Source organism: Rhinopithecus roxellana, chromosome 14, assembly GCF_007565055.1.
Source record: "Rhinopithecus roxellana isolate Shanxi Qingling chromosome 14, ASM756505v1, whole genome shotgun sequence".
Taxonomy (NCBI): Eukaryota; Metazoa; Chordata; class Mammalia; order Primates; family Cercopithecidae; genus Rhinopithecus; species Rhinopithecus roxellana.
This window is the reverse complement of record NC_044562.1, coordinates 70,924,197-70,939,450: the sequence shown is the minus strand read 5'-3', so window position 1 is coordinate 70,939,450 and position 15,254 is coordinate 70,924,197.

Below are 15,254 nucleotides of genomic sequence, written 5' to 3'. Positions count from 1 at the left end.
ATGATAAAATTTTGTCAGTTTCTGGATTTCATTCCAAGACACCAAGACATGGGCCAATCCTCTTTAGCAGATTACCTGAATGAAAACTCTCTCATCAACCAAACTTAATTAATATTATTTCATGTTACTTGATAGAATTAAATAGTAATCTCCAATTTTTCTTAGATTTTGAATAGGACATCTCAATTAACAGCATTGATTTATTTAACATAAAAATAATGATCTCTCTTTACTCTCTAGCTCCCAATTGCAAAATCCCACAATCTCCAATTAACAGTGATTTATTTTATACAAAAATAGTGGCAATGTTTTCTTTTCTCATCAATCCCCAAAATGCATAATGATACTTTAGTGCTTCCTCTATGCCAAATCATAGATACCCAATCTATGGCATACTGCCTGATCTCATCTAACTTCAGAAGCTAGGAGGAATAGTCCTGTTAATACTTGATGGGAAACTACTTGGAAATGCCATGTATAGGCTTTTTTTTTTTTTTTTTTTTTTGAGACAGAGTCTCGCTTTGTCGCCCAGGCTGGAGTGCAGTGGCCGGATCTCAGCTCACTGCAAGCTCTGCCTCCCGGGTTTACGCCATTCTCCCGCCTCAGCCTCCCGAGTAGCTGGGACTACAGGCGCCCGCCACCTCGCCCGGCTAGTTTTTTGTATTTTTTTAGTAGAGACGGGGTTTCACCGTGTTAGCCAGGATGGTCTCGATCTCCTGACCTCGTGATCCGCCCGTCTCGGCCTCCCAAAGTGCTGGGATTACAGGCTTGAGCCACCGCGCCCGGCCCATGTATAGGCTTTTAAAACACAAAGCCGAGATACCCAAAGCTTCATCAAAATGGGTAAACACTGTGATAGTAGTTTTCAAAGTGCTTACCTAACTAGCACCAAAACACAGAATTGTGGGAGTACAACCACAAAAGCTCGGGGGAACAGAACGTAAAGCATTTGGATTTTAAAGTTTTAAAAGATTTCTAGATGTTTAGAGTGATTAGTTCTGGCCCACTTACAAAATGGAAACTGAGAAACAGAGTTAATCACAGAAACCAGTCTCCCTCCCAACCTATAGTTTTATGAAACTATACAAAGACACAGCTAGGTAGCAACTTCTTCCAGGAAACATGAACATTTAGAATCTCATTTCTTCCATTATATAACTGAATCTATTAAAGAAGTACATTTTTCATGCCACAAAAGACCAAATGAGGCCAAAACAAGTATTCTAGAATCAACTTGAGACAGAAAGTAATTCCATTATTATCAATCAGGGTAGCATGCCCTTATTTTATAATCATTTTTAAAATCTTAGTCCATCTCATACTCTAAAGAAATTTATTCAAATAAACTATATTGATTGTTTAATCTTGTGATAGAAGGAAAAGGGACCTTCACTTGCCTAAACTTGATTGTTTAAAAGAGGATATTTAAAACTTTTCCTTGCCAAATGTCCAAAGAAAAGACTTGTAAACCAGGATATTCATTACAATGGTTTTTATAATTTATAACATATAAAGCAGATAATAACTTAAGTACTCAATAAGGGGAGGAGCGATTAAGTAAATTATGGCATATTCCCATAATGAAATACTATATAATCATCAACATTGATTATTAGGGATAATTTATTATCATGTAAAGATGTTTACATTAACGAGAAAAAGTAGCTATAGTATTTAGGATTGCAGTTTGATAAAAATCTATAGTGAAAATTATATTTCACTTGTATAGGTACACCCAGAAAAGAAAGGCTGGAAGGACAGACATAAAAATAATAATGTTCTTTTCTAGGTAGTAGAATTACAGGTTGCTTTTTTGTTTGTATTTTCCAAATGTTTTACACTAATATCTTTCATTTGCTAAAAAATAGTAGTAAAGTATGTAGTGCATCTGAAAAAGTTTCATTCAAAATGATTAATATTAAAGAACTATTTCCAGCTGTGTGGCACGTTAGCTTCTGTGGCATACTTTATACCTTGGTGATATCAGGTAAGTGACAAATTACTTTATATTCTTTCTGTACCTGGGTAAACTGAGTTACAAAGTGAAGTCAGAGACAGAACTAAAAGCAAAACATGAAGGTCCAAGATTTCAATTCCCATTACCAAAGTTCACATATTCACTTATTCGATAAATATTTATTATGCAGCTAAAATGTAAGAAACATAAGGATAAATCATGCATAGATCCTACTCTCAGAGACTGCAATTACTAAGATAATAAGGAATCTACTTAAATTTAAAAAGACATAATACTATAAGAGAGGTGTGAGTGAAGGAGAAGTTTATTTTTACTCATGGAGTTAGAGAAGTATTATTGAACAATAAAAAGAACACAGTTGCGATTCAATACTGAAAAGTTGAATTTGTGTGGTTATACGATGTGCATTATCTTAGAAAAATGAACTCTATGTAGTACTGAGTGAGAAAGGCAAGTTGTTGCAAAACAGTATGTATGTTTATTATACACATTTTACACACACACTCACATACACCAACGTGCATGTGTAAACCAAACTGCTAACAATGCTAATCTCTAGTTAGGGGAATTACAGGTGGTTTTTATCATTTTGCTATCTATCATGTCCAATCTTATTACAATGAAGCTTAATGGTCTATTACAAATCAATAAAAGGGGAACACTTGTCGGTGACCAAATAAAGCTTGCATCATGCCATGATCAGTGCTGCACTATGCAGGAGCTAATGCTGACATGTGATAGATGACGACCAGGATGCATGACTTGCCCACTTCTTTTCTGATAGCCCCAGCTCTGATTTGTTTCCATTTGACAACACTGAATGAGTGGTATAAAATTATTGTCCCTACCTTTGTGTAATATTCAGAGAACTAAGTAGATGCCTGGAGATTCAAAAAAGGACCAAAATAACCAGAATTCTTGAGAGCGTACCTAATTACATAATCATTAATAATCAATATAGCTTCACAAAGAACTTGTCCTATGTAGGTAATAGACAGTCATCCCCTTACATAGCAGAGTGGAAGGCCTGAAGAATTACAGAAAATTAACTGATGAACCCTAAGCTGGATTTTAGGGAGGCTTTTGATTCTCTCCTACAAGGCATGCTAGGAAAATATGACCAGGAACAGACAACTGTTGATTCATTAAGTATAGACTGGCTGGGGAGTTCTAACTAAAGCATTCAAATTGAGGAGGTGACAAATGGTGTTTTTGGTATCAAACTGAGTAACAGACAGAAGAGGCCAAAAAGTGAAATTTAGAAGGTAAAATAACAATTTAAGATAAAATTATACAAATAACAAGGAACAAAATGCAGATTAAACGTAGTATGGAAAAATGTGTTCCACGTACATAACTGAATTATAGGAGCTAATTAGAAATTGTTTTCATAGAAATATGACTATCAGTAGGCATTGCTATAGCAGTTTAAAATACTGTTTTGACAATGAATACTGAATTAGGACTGACAGACAAATGCATGTAGCACTTACCATGGTGTATTGCCATTACTTGTTGGCAAATCTTTCTCTCCCTCAAGGTTTTTATTAAATCTAACCGTATTCCCAGCACCTAGCAGAGTCTGGCAGAGAGGGGATTTTTCAGTATATCCTCAGGAATAAATGAGATCATCTCCCATCTTCCCCAGATACCTTAATAAAGCACTAAACTCCCCTCAGAGTGCTATATTTAAAGATGGATATGAATAATTTGCTGAGCATTCAGGGGAGAACTTAAAAAGGTGGGGAGTTGATAAATGAGAACTGGATTTTTCCGTTTATAGAAGAGAAAGCTGGGGGTAAATTAGTTACAATTTTCTTTTTGAAGAAATCTTACACAAAAGACATCTTTTTCTATTAAAAATGTCCAAAAGTGTATGGGTTAGAAGCCCAGATTAGGGAAATGGACCATTAAATATTGTAATGGATAACAACAGAAAAAAAAAAAAAACTCAACTGAAATATATTTTACTGAATGCTTTCACAAAAGAGCTAGCTCCTGAGCTCCGAAGAAGACTCACGTATGAGCTGCTGTGAATTCAGAAGCTGGCCTTTCAACCAAGCCCCTTACGTAAGAGCCAAGACTCCACGATTTCATGATAAATGAGTAATCAGCCATCATCAGAGGCTTTGCGCAATTAAACTGACAATTCAAAACTCAACTTAATTTTCATGATATTTATGTTCAAGTTACCATAGAAATCTATATCAACAGAATATAAAATACACTACGGATGTATAGAAAGTAGATTTCCGGAAAATCCCATACTTATTTCTTCATGTATATTTGCATAGATTTCTATATTTTTACTAGCTGGTTATTTCTTAATTGAGAGTGTTCTAAATAAAACCTGATACTAAATCCAATATAATTATTTCAGTTCCAAAATACATTCAGTATACCCAGTAAATATGGTTTTAGTAAGAAATTGTAAGAAAAGAGCCTCACTCTAATTGATTCTTTCCTAGGCATCAAATATTATTTTGTTCTATTCTTCGATCATTATTTTTTCTTTTTTTTTAGCTGGGCAGCCCCCTAAACCAGAATAGGTTCAGAGCAACTCCTGATCATCGTTTTTTATTAGCAATATAAAAACTGTTATATATTATATTAAAAACTGTTATATATTAATTATAAATTATAATATATTAACTGTTCTAATAACCCATTTGTCACTATAAATAGCCTTTGAGTTTTTCTTCCTTTCCAAAAAGGAGTAAAAGAGTCCCCCAAACCAATTGATTTAACACCAAACTTAAATAAACCCAAAGACCCTCTCACTTTTCACATTGAGTAGAACAAGGTCAGACTGGGCATCTTCCAAATGTAAAGGCTTAATTGGACTAATTCTTTCATGATAATAATGTATATTTAAGATAGCCACTAAAAATTGTCAATGCTAATTTAGTAGATCAATTCCATTAAATGCTTTGAACTTTTCACCACTTGCTAATCCCATCTATTACAACTGCTGTTTTTGTTGAAAATCTAAGCTATAACTTAATATCAAATTACAACATTTCTATGCAGACCTAAAAAATACTTTCTTATATGTGAAATACAACTTAAAAAGACCTTAAGTTGTGTTAAATTGTAAGATTCTAGCCATGAAATTTCCTGCAGTCAAAATACAGAAAGATCTTATCAGTCTATTGGCAATTGACATTATGGTAAGAAGTTTATGGGTTGTTTTTGTTAACATCTTAGAAATAAATGTTTTATTGTGTGTAAAATAAAGCTTTAACATTTGTGATTATTGATCGTAGACCCACCTTTGTACACTAAATGGTTCAGATTGTAATATCAAATACAATGTAATTTAAGTAATACTTCAACTCACGTCAGTATAAATGCCAAGGTTGTGCTCAACATTTAAGTGAACAATGTAAGAAATATGCCCATTAATGTAAAAAATAATGTATTTATTATTTAGCTAATGAAGAATTTTGAGACCCCAAACCACTATCAAATACCCACCATGCCTTATTTGTTTGGAACTAGACTTCTGAGGCTATTTTTATTCCCTGTGATTTACCACCAGTATCCTCTGGGTGATAGTTGAGGAAACAGATGCTGGGAATCTCTCTGCTCAGTTCCTGAGAGGAGAGTTCTGACTCACAGCCTTGCCAGCTCCCTGCTTTGTACTCACATAAGCAAAGGGTGGTGAAGTAAAACATAAATGACTGCCTGATTTCCAGTCTCTCATTGCCAGTTTCCTCAAAGTTTCCACTTACGCATTTGCCTCCCTTACCAATTTCGTTTGAAGTTCCTTTTCCAAAATCCTGAACGGCATGTTCCCAGGATACATTTACTTTTTTAAAAAAATCATTCAGTGGGGATTTTCCAACTGAAATTTAAAAAAAAAAAAAAAATGGAAGACTGGAGAGGGGACATTCTTTTTTTTTTTTTTTTTCAGCTTTTTCATTTACTGTCAATTGATTGTATTGGTATCTGCAGAAGAAAGATGTAGATTTTTTTAAAAAATTTGTAAAACATTCCCCTCCAAGCTCTAAGCACATTTTTCTTATGGAAAATCATAAACCTTCCTAAAGTTTCCTGTATTTTGTTATTTATTGTGAAAGGATTTAAACTAACATAGATATGCTTCCATTTGGAGATTATATTTAAATTGTTAGTTTAAAAAAATTAATCTTTATTAAATGTCCACAAGGTATAGAGCATTCTTCTTTTTTTGTGCATCTAGGCTGACAAAAATACAGAGGGGGAAGAAATCTATGAAGTTTAAATACCTTTTATAATGAATTTAAAACAGAAGCATATACCACATTATAGATTGAGAACTCAGTTTCACAAGGCAGCAATTTCTATTAAAACTATTATTTTAGGTCAGGCGTGGTGTCACACCCTGTAATCCCAGCACTTTGGGAGGCCGAGGCGGGCGGATCACGAGGTCAGGGATTCAAGACCAGCCTGACCGTCTTGGTGAAACCCCACCTCTAATAAAAATACAAAAATTAGCCAGACGTGATGGCACACACCTGTAATCCCAGCTACTCGGGAGGCTGAGGCAGGAGAATCACTTGAATCACACGATCTTGGCCAAGATCATGCCACTGCACTCCAGTCTGGGTGACAGAGCAAGACTCTCTCAAAAAAAAAAAAAAAAAAAGCTATTATTTTACAGAGAAATTACATTCACTGGCCAATTTCAGTAAATTGCATGTACTTAATTTACAAATTTAAGTAATTTACTTACTTATGTAAGTAAATTAAATTTCCTTATCAAATACCACTGAACTACCTGAATGTTTGCTTATTAATCCCATAATTTAGTATGGCTTAACAATAGCTTTGATAATTGTTAATAATTGACTAAATTATTGCTTTCCATCATAAAGACACTTACCCATCCTCAAGTTGACCACCATCTTGTTCTCTGTGAAAGACCTGGCTGGTAGATAGGGCTGCCTCACTAGCACCAAATAAATATTCCTTACCAGCCACAAAAGGAAAATATATTGAGCCAGATTAGTAACATTCTAATAGAAAATGTGGCATTTTGAATGAGGAAAACTACTTCAGTGAAAAAATTGGGTAAGATGCCCACAATGATCAAAGAACCTTAAAATGCAAGAGATTCTCCAGTGGAAAATGGTCTGATCTTTATGAACTAACTGCTACACAAAAGGCAAAAAGTCAACACAAAAACTGATATTTAAAAAATCTATTCCCCAATAATATTTTGCAAAGATATTATACACACACACACACACACACACATACACACACAGTAAAGGAAATATAAATGATGAATGATGCTGAACTACTTTTGTAGCTGTTTAACAGTTACAGTCTTGGGGTCTGTGTATGCACAAAAACACCAAGTAACCAAATGATTTAGTTAGACATTAAGCAAAGAAAGTCAGTGAAACTTGCTGTATGATCTGAACAACTATTTGGGCACCCAGACAAAGAGGTAAATTCACCACTTACATATAAATGAAAAAGACAGGGTCAGTAATATGCTTGTTGTGATGCAGATTAGGGAAGGGTAAAAAATGTCTTAAATGAACACTTCAACTCTGGTATATGATTACAAAGCTAAAATCCCTGCAGTATACACAAATACAATTGCCTAACTTCAACATCCCAGGAAGCACCCACGAGAATAAGACATACTCTGATTTTAATGTCTTCCTGATCCCCTCAAATGGCCTAATACGTATAAACTGGAAAGTAAATTCTGTAGTTTCTCAAGGGTTAAATTCTTTGTTGCAAATAACTCTGAAAAAGTATCCCAGTAAGAATCAGGTTTAGACTAGTTCAGCAAGAGGAACTGTTCCATAATGAGGCTTGGCCTGGACCAGTCCCAGGAGAATTAATTTTGTGCCGTAGAACACCTAGATAAATTAGTTTTGCTTTAAATATTGAGTCCTAAAAGAGTTAAAAGAGGGAGAATATCAATCAATAATTTGTAGATTAACTACTTTGTATATGACAAAACAAAATTAACTTTGGCATTATAACCTCTTTCTCTTCCATTTCTGATAAGCCCCAAGTATAAAATAAGTAATTAGAGATTTAAAAACCAACCAAATATGTGCATTTGTTTCTTGTTACAAAATACTAATTCACTGCCTAGTTTGTAAAAAAAAAAAAAAAAAAAAAAAAAAAAAAATTACTCATACATTTTGCAAAATTACAAATATTGTTATTTTTATTAAAATAATCACACCTGAGAATTAAGAATTTAGAAAATATATAGAAAAATTCCTGTAGGGTTTTTTTTTTTCATGGAATTAGTAAAGGAATTAAGCTTTAAATTTAAGTGAAAAATAATATTTCAGTTAACAATGTTAGGTTCTTGAAATTATATTTTCATTGATTAATTCCTTCCAATGTCTACCCATTATTTCTTTTATAAAATTGATTTCTATTGAAACATTTGTGCAGAATTAAAATCGTATCTACAAATGACAACAAATTTTACCTAAAACTCCCTGCGTTTTAAAGGCTTTTTCTGGTTAAATGCCTACCAAAAAGGCAAATACAAAATTCATTTCCATAAGAGATGAAATCAGGCTTTTAACCTAGCCAATTGCCCACATAAACAATCTTCAATATTATTTGGTCATCATTTGGTAATTAAAATGGAAAATCACAACCATGCTGAATTTACATCCAGGTGCCAAAAAAGTTATTTAGCAGATAACTAGAGATAGAGGAAATGTCTCTTTAACAGATTCTTTTAAGAACACATCTACAAGAAGCATCTGGCTTTCAAACAGTCATAAAAACAAGAAGCAGTTGAACAGTGGCACCCAGAGGTGAAAAGTATATTACTTCTAGAGATTTATATTGTTACTATAATCTGTTTTTCCGTCATCCCTTTTTTCACTTACAGATTTGTTTCTAGTATCATACCAGAAATCATTTATTCTTTGCTGCATATTGAAATGCCATACTTTAATAAACAGAAGTAAATGCTTTCTTTTAGAAAATGTACTTTCTTTATTAAATTGCATGTCAATTTCCTTCCTTCAAAACAATAAACCAATTGAACACCAGGCAAAATACCTTTCATAATCAAATATCATGTTCACTCATCTACTTCTACCCTATCAAAATTATTAGCAAAGGTATTTTTAAGAAATACCTCTGTGACTACTACACAATTTCCATATACTCCAAATTACATTTGTGCTAAAGATGTTTTTACTGGACCACCGCGTATCCCTGAACCAAAATTATAACCCTGGAGAGATTTTTAAGAATTCCATATTGAACCCCTCCCATTATTATGATAGCAGGGGATGGAAATGGGAATAAGAATGCTGGACAAAAGAAAAGGGAATTAAAATACTTTTTTTTTTTATTCCACAGGAAGTTTAAAAATAACAAAATCTATTTTGACCAAAATCAAAACGCGCCTGCCGATTTTAATTAAAGTAGCTCTATACCTTTGAACCAGCCAACAAGCAGCTGCAGTAAGCATTTGGCTGGCTCTGAGTTCCTAAGCTAAACTGCAGAAAAACGCCTCCTCCTGGATCTAATCACCTTCGGGCGCCTCAAATAAACCTTAGCATGTGGGGCCAGCACAGGTCATTTTTTTAAGAGCCTCCGTAGACTGGGTCTTATTTTTGTTCCTGAGCTGAAATGCACACATGCACTTAGCAGAGAAGGTTTGCCTAATCTATCACCGGTTTTCGTCTGTTACTGGGTTTCCATTACCTTTTGTCAGACGTTTTCTCCAATATCCTCGCTGTTTTCTTTTTAATCACCTAAGAAGCAACATTGATGTGACAAGCTCCAGAAAAAGGCTCGTCCTTTCTTATCTGCATCTTCAGCCTAATGATGAGGAATGGGTTCCATAAACTTGAAAAAGGCAGGAAAATGCTGCCAAAGTCATTATCCACTACTTTAAATTGGAAAGAAAAGAGCTGTCCCTTTTTAGAAGAATGGTAATAACGTATAAAATACTTGTACAAAGCCTATAGCGTTTCATATAAGAAATAAAGGAAATTGCCCAATGCAATTTAAAAGAAAAACAAAATACCTTCATTTCCCGCTATGCGAAATCTACATCAGAATGTACCCTCGATTTTGCATATGAAGCAGAGTGCTCAATTGCCTGCCAGAAATGAGAGCGAATTATGCCTGTACTCAAGTTAATATTGAAATAATCTCCCCCTTTTTGATACCTTCCTCTCGTCCCTTTTTCCCTTTCCGTACATTGCAGTGTCATTGCCTAAATCAATCTTTGGGCATTAAGGGTAGCTTCTGGGGAGCTTCTCAGTCGCCAGCCTGCTACTTGCCGGGGGCATGGGCTGTGAACTGCAGCTGGATGGATGCATGTCTGCCTGCTTGTCTTTAAGTCTCATGAAGCAAAACCGCAGGCTTTCTCGTACTCAAAACCACACCATCATTGTCCATATTCGGGGATTTCATTACAATAACAGTTTGAAGGAACACTAGGCTTACAGTCTTTTGAAAGAGCAGACCGTAGGGAAGCTGCTCCACATGGTTGGACTGATCTCTCCAGCCACTCTTTGAACATCCACTGCTGTTCCGAGATTTGCGCCCAGCGAAGACGAGACGCGGCAGTAGACCTGGGCGCCACCTAGTGGATTCTATTGACCTGGGGGAGTCGTCAACGCGTGGTGGGGTATATAAGCTCCAGGGAACAATCCCTACAGCCAACCTAGAAAATACTAACTACAGTCGAAGCAGTAGGGAAGGAGTCTTATCTTAAAAAAAAAAAAAAAAAAAGTAACAAGAAGATGACAAAAGCAGCAAATGATTCAAATGACTGACAGGAATTTCAAGAGTGTTTTTTCAATATAAATTTTAAATCTTTGAAATGTCAAAGTGCTTTATTATTTATATCTTTATTAAGAAAAAGAAAATATAGAAAGTTTATTTTGCCAAAATATTACCACTTTTCTTTAATCTGCCAGATTGGTCACATTTTGCCTTAATAAGTTTATAATTCAGTAAGCCAATCCAAATGGAACTGAATTTTTTATTTTCCTACCATCTAATAAACATATGAGTCTTAAGAAAAGCTGTTTATCAAATATTCCACCAATTATTTCTCCCTACTTCACCCATTCCATTCACAGTTTCCATCCCTATTGTCCCCTAAAAGAGGTCGTACTCATTTTTCCTTCTGTTCTTTACATACACACATTTTCTGGAAGAACTTCAATTTTCTTCGTGGCAAAGTTGTGACTATTACTTCGTTTGAGATCAAATTCAAAATACAACTCCTAGAAAGTTGTACCTTCAAATGATCCACATTCTGCAATCACTTCCTACTTTATGTTTCCAAATATATTTTATTTAATATTGCCACTTGATTACAATTTTCTAATTGTCTTACCTCCACAAGTTGTACTTTTGTCTGATCCACAACCTCTGCCTCAGAAGATGAACCTATTAAATGTTGAATAAATAGCTATAACATAAGCAGATAACTATCTCTCTCAAGATTTGTTAATAAATACTCTGGTTATTCTACCCTTTGGATGTGCTAAATATATCAACAACAACTAACATTTATTGAGGTGTTTTACTTGATGGTCACAACGGCCCTATTAAATAGATACTACTATTATCCTTATCTTATAATTGAGGAAAGCTACTTCTAGAAGGTTAAGAAATTCACCACATTGATGCAGGCAGTAAGAAGTAGAGTTGAAATTTGAACCCGGTCTTTCTGACTCCAGAGCCTATACCCTGAACCTCTGTACTACACTGTGTCTATCTTATATGTTGTTACTAAAATATGTGATACACTATGATCTTATTACTGGTTGTATTATATTTTGATGATTCACTTTATAAAATTAAATATTTCTAGTTTTATCCCCTGCAAAATAAGTTATTTTAGATAGTTGCAAAAATTATTCAAATTGTTAATATTTTTTACCATATTTGGTCGTTAAAGAATGAACTTAATATAATCAAAAGATTTGCACAAAGGAAGGAAAAGAAATTACTTTACTGATCAAAGGACCGATGCAGGAAAATATGCAAGCTGACTGCATTTAGCTAAGATTGCAACAATGAAGTGGAAGAGCTAGGGGAAATGGGAGATCTGGTAATAAGTGTTTCTTTGTTTTTTCAGTTCACCTGACCTATTTAAACATTTTAATTTAGAAATGCTCCTCATACTTCTCAGGTTTGGTCTCATGAGTAAACAAATCAGGAACCCACAGGAACCACCTGTCAGGTTTCATTTCAAGGGAATTGGAAAGGGATCCTGACCTCCTAAAATACTTAAAGATGTTTAAAATCGCATTCTTAGAGCTTCTTGAACAGAAAAATGAACTTTAAAAAAAAGAGACAACATCAGTCATAATTGTTCATCACTAGAAATAACCCACAAGTCCCTAAAGAATAAAACAGCATGGCAAATAACATGGTAAATTCATATAAGGAAATATTATTCAGCATTGAAAATGAATGCACTAATGCCACACTTAATGTGGATGAATCGCAAAATGTAGTTTTGAGCAAAAGCAGCAAGACACAGAAGAATACAAATGATTCCACTTACATAAAGTGCCAAAAATGGTGCTTTATTTCACAATAAAAATGCAAAAAGAAGTACATCCAATGGTCATTTCAAAATACATCCAGAAAAAAAAAAAAAAAAAAAAAAAAAAAAAAAAAAAACCTTAATAAGCTGTGCCCATCATTTATGTTTTGGTGAAAATAGGTCTATTAGCTCCATGATTGCAAATAGTCTTGAGAGGGAAGGAGAGAAGAGCACGCATGAAGACTCTAAATTCTAGAAGAGGGTAGTGGTGAGACTATGAGCTCTGGAATCACACTGACCTGGATTAGAACTACAGCCCTGCCATTTACTGACTGTGGATCTTGGGCTGGGCTATAAATCTCTGAAACTCTCTGTTCCCCACCTAGAAAATAAAGATCTCAGTGGGCCCAACATCATAGGGTCATTTTGAGGCTTATAGCATGCACTAGTTTTCACTAATTGTCCAATGTTTTCTTTCTTTCCCAAGATTGGAAGTAGAGGAGGAAATCAGCACAGGGAGTAGCAAAGGAAAACACTGGGCACTCACTGTGTTTCCTTCCCACTCACCCCCGGGTCACTCCCCCACCCCAAGGCTTCTCTGTGAACCACTAACACTTGCTTCTCTAGCAAGAGTCACCAGAGATCTTGTTATTCAACCCAATGAATATCTTTTCTCTATATCATTTGATACTGTTTACTGTTTCTTCCTCCTTGAAACTTTTCTTCTCTTGTTTTCTTTGATATCCTGGGCTTTCCCCTTCTCACTAAAACCCCCATTATTGCCCACCATCAGTCCCTTGTCACTTTCCTCCTGTCTGCAACAGCCTCCTAACTGGTTTTCTCCAGCATGGCCCCTCTCCAACCCTCTCTCCACACTACAGCCAGCATGTTTGTCCTAACGTGGATCTCACCACGCCTCTTCCCCACAGCCTTACAGCAACCTCTACCCTGTTCAGCCCTGGAAGATCTAGTCTTTCTATCTGTTTGTCTTCAGGTTCATCAATTGCTGCACTAACCTACCCACTCTCATATGTCATATGAACCTTCTTGGCTTTCTATCACCTGTTTTCTCTACCTGAAATCTTGACCATACTACCTGCCTCACATAATGAACTTTAAAACTCAGGATAGGTCTCCTTCCCACCCACCATGCACTCCTTTCTAGATTACATACCTTCCTTTGTAATCAGTACAATCTATAGTCATTCTTGAACCTCTGCACTACTTACCCGTGGATGCTCTACATACTCAAAAGACTGTCAACTTTGTAAAAGAAGGCATGTTTCCTACTGATCTTTCTATACCACCATCCAAGAGTGGCCAATAAAAGCCTAGTTAAGTAAATTAATGAATCAAGCAAATAATCAATTCTTACTTCACAGTTTTACAGAACTATCATTGCATCTCCTCTACTACAACTTTCTCATCTACTTCTACAGGAGGAAAGGGGTTATGCATCATATCCTTGTCTCTTAAACTCTGTCTTCTAACATTTACTAATTATATTTTTCCACATCATATTTATCTAATCAAAAATTTTACGGGTATTTTAAACCTCTTGATCTTGTTCAACATGCTGTATGTGTAATTGGATAGCCATGAATCCAAATACTAACTTTACCACTGATTAACTCTGAGACGTTGAGTAAGTCATTCAACTCCGTTTCCGTTTTCTCACCTGTAAAATGAGGGTAAAAATTCCTAACCAATGGCTTTCTTATGAAGTTAAATGAACTGAAATGAGGTTAATGTATATAAAGCATTTAGCACATTGCCTAGCACAAATAAGAATGCAGAAATCATATTTACTAGTATTAATGCACAGCTAAGGCTTATTTTGCAGAGTATAATTTGTTAATCATTCATTATACTGCTCTGTACTTTTCAAAACTGAAGGTCACCTTGGTTTTAAGAGTAAAGCCTCAATAACTATATACATGTATTTTTTCCCAAAAGGAAAAACTTTAAAATATATGCTTTTATAAAACATATGCATATATATACGCTGCATAACTACCTTGCTAATTTTGTAAGTGAAAAATATTAAATTAAATGAAAATACAGATTCCACTCAGTAAATGATAACATTTTCATTGTGCAAGCTACATACTATTTTAAATGCATGTTAATCATGTATGTTATTCATTCATGAAATATGCTTCAAGTATATAACATAAAAAATTCAGTTAAAACTTTTGTTTTTCCTATTTTCTGTGCTTAATATCTCAATTTTAATCTCGTTAAAGTTTAAGTGGTGGTTTTGATGAAGGCAATAAGAACAGAAAAATATTCAACCTTAGGAAGCTGATTGAAAGGAAAGAACAGAAAAACAGAAATGAAGGAAACAGAATCAATTAGATAGAACTATATGAGGACATTTATATGGCCGTTGTAAATATGAGGGCAAGATTTCTAGAAGATGTATCTGACATTTAATACATATTATAGGTAGAGTATATATTTGTATTTTTAAAAATCACCATATCCTTCATTAATCTAAAAGTGAGGGATCTGTTTGCTTTATCTACAAAACTTACTTTCCTCTTTCCCAACTGCCACTCCCCAGGAAAGAAACAACAAATGTGAGCTATTTTATTCAAAAAGGAGAATATCATGACAATAGGATTATTATGACAAGCATTTTCCACACTTTATTCTTCATGCCCAGAATGACATTAATAAGATATTTTAAAAGTCAATAGCACTTATTTTGAAGTTTAAACTATCATGTTAAAAAAAAAAAAAAGTCATTTCCTTAAACAGGAAATGTAT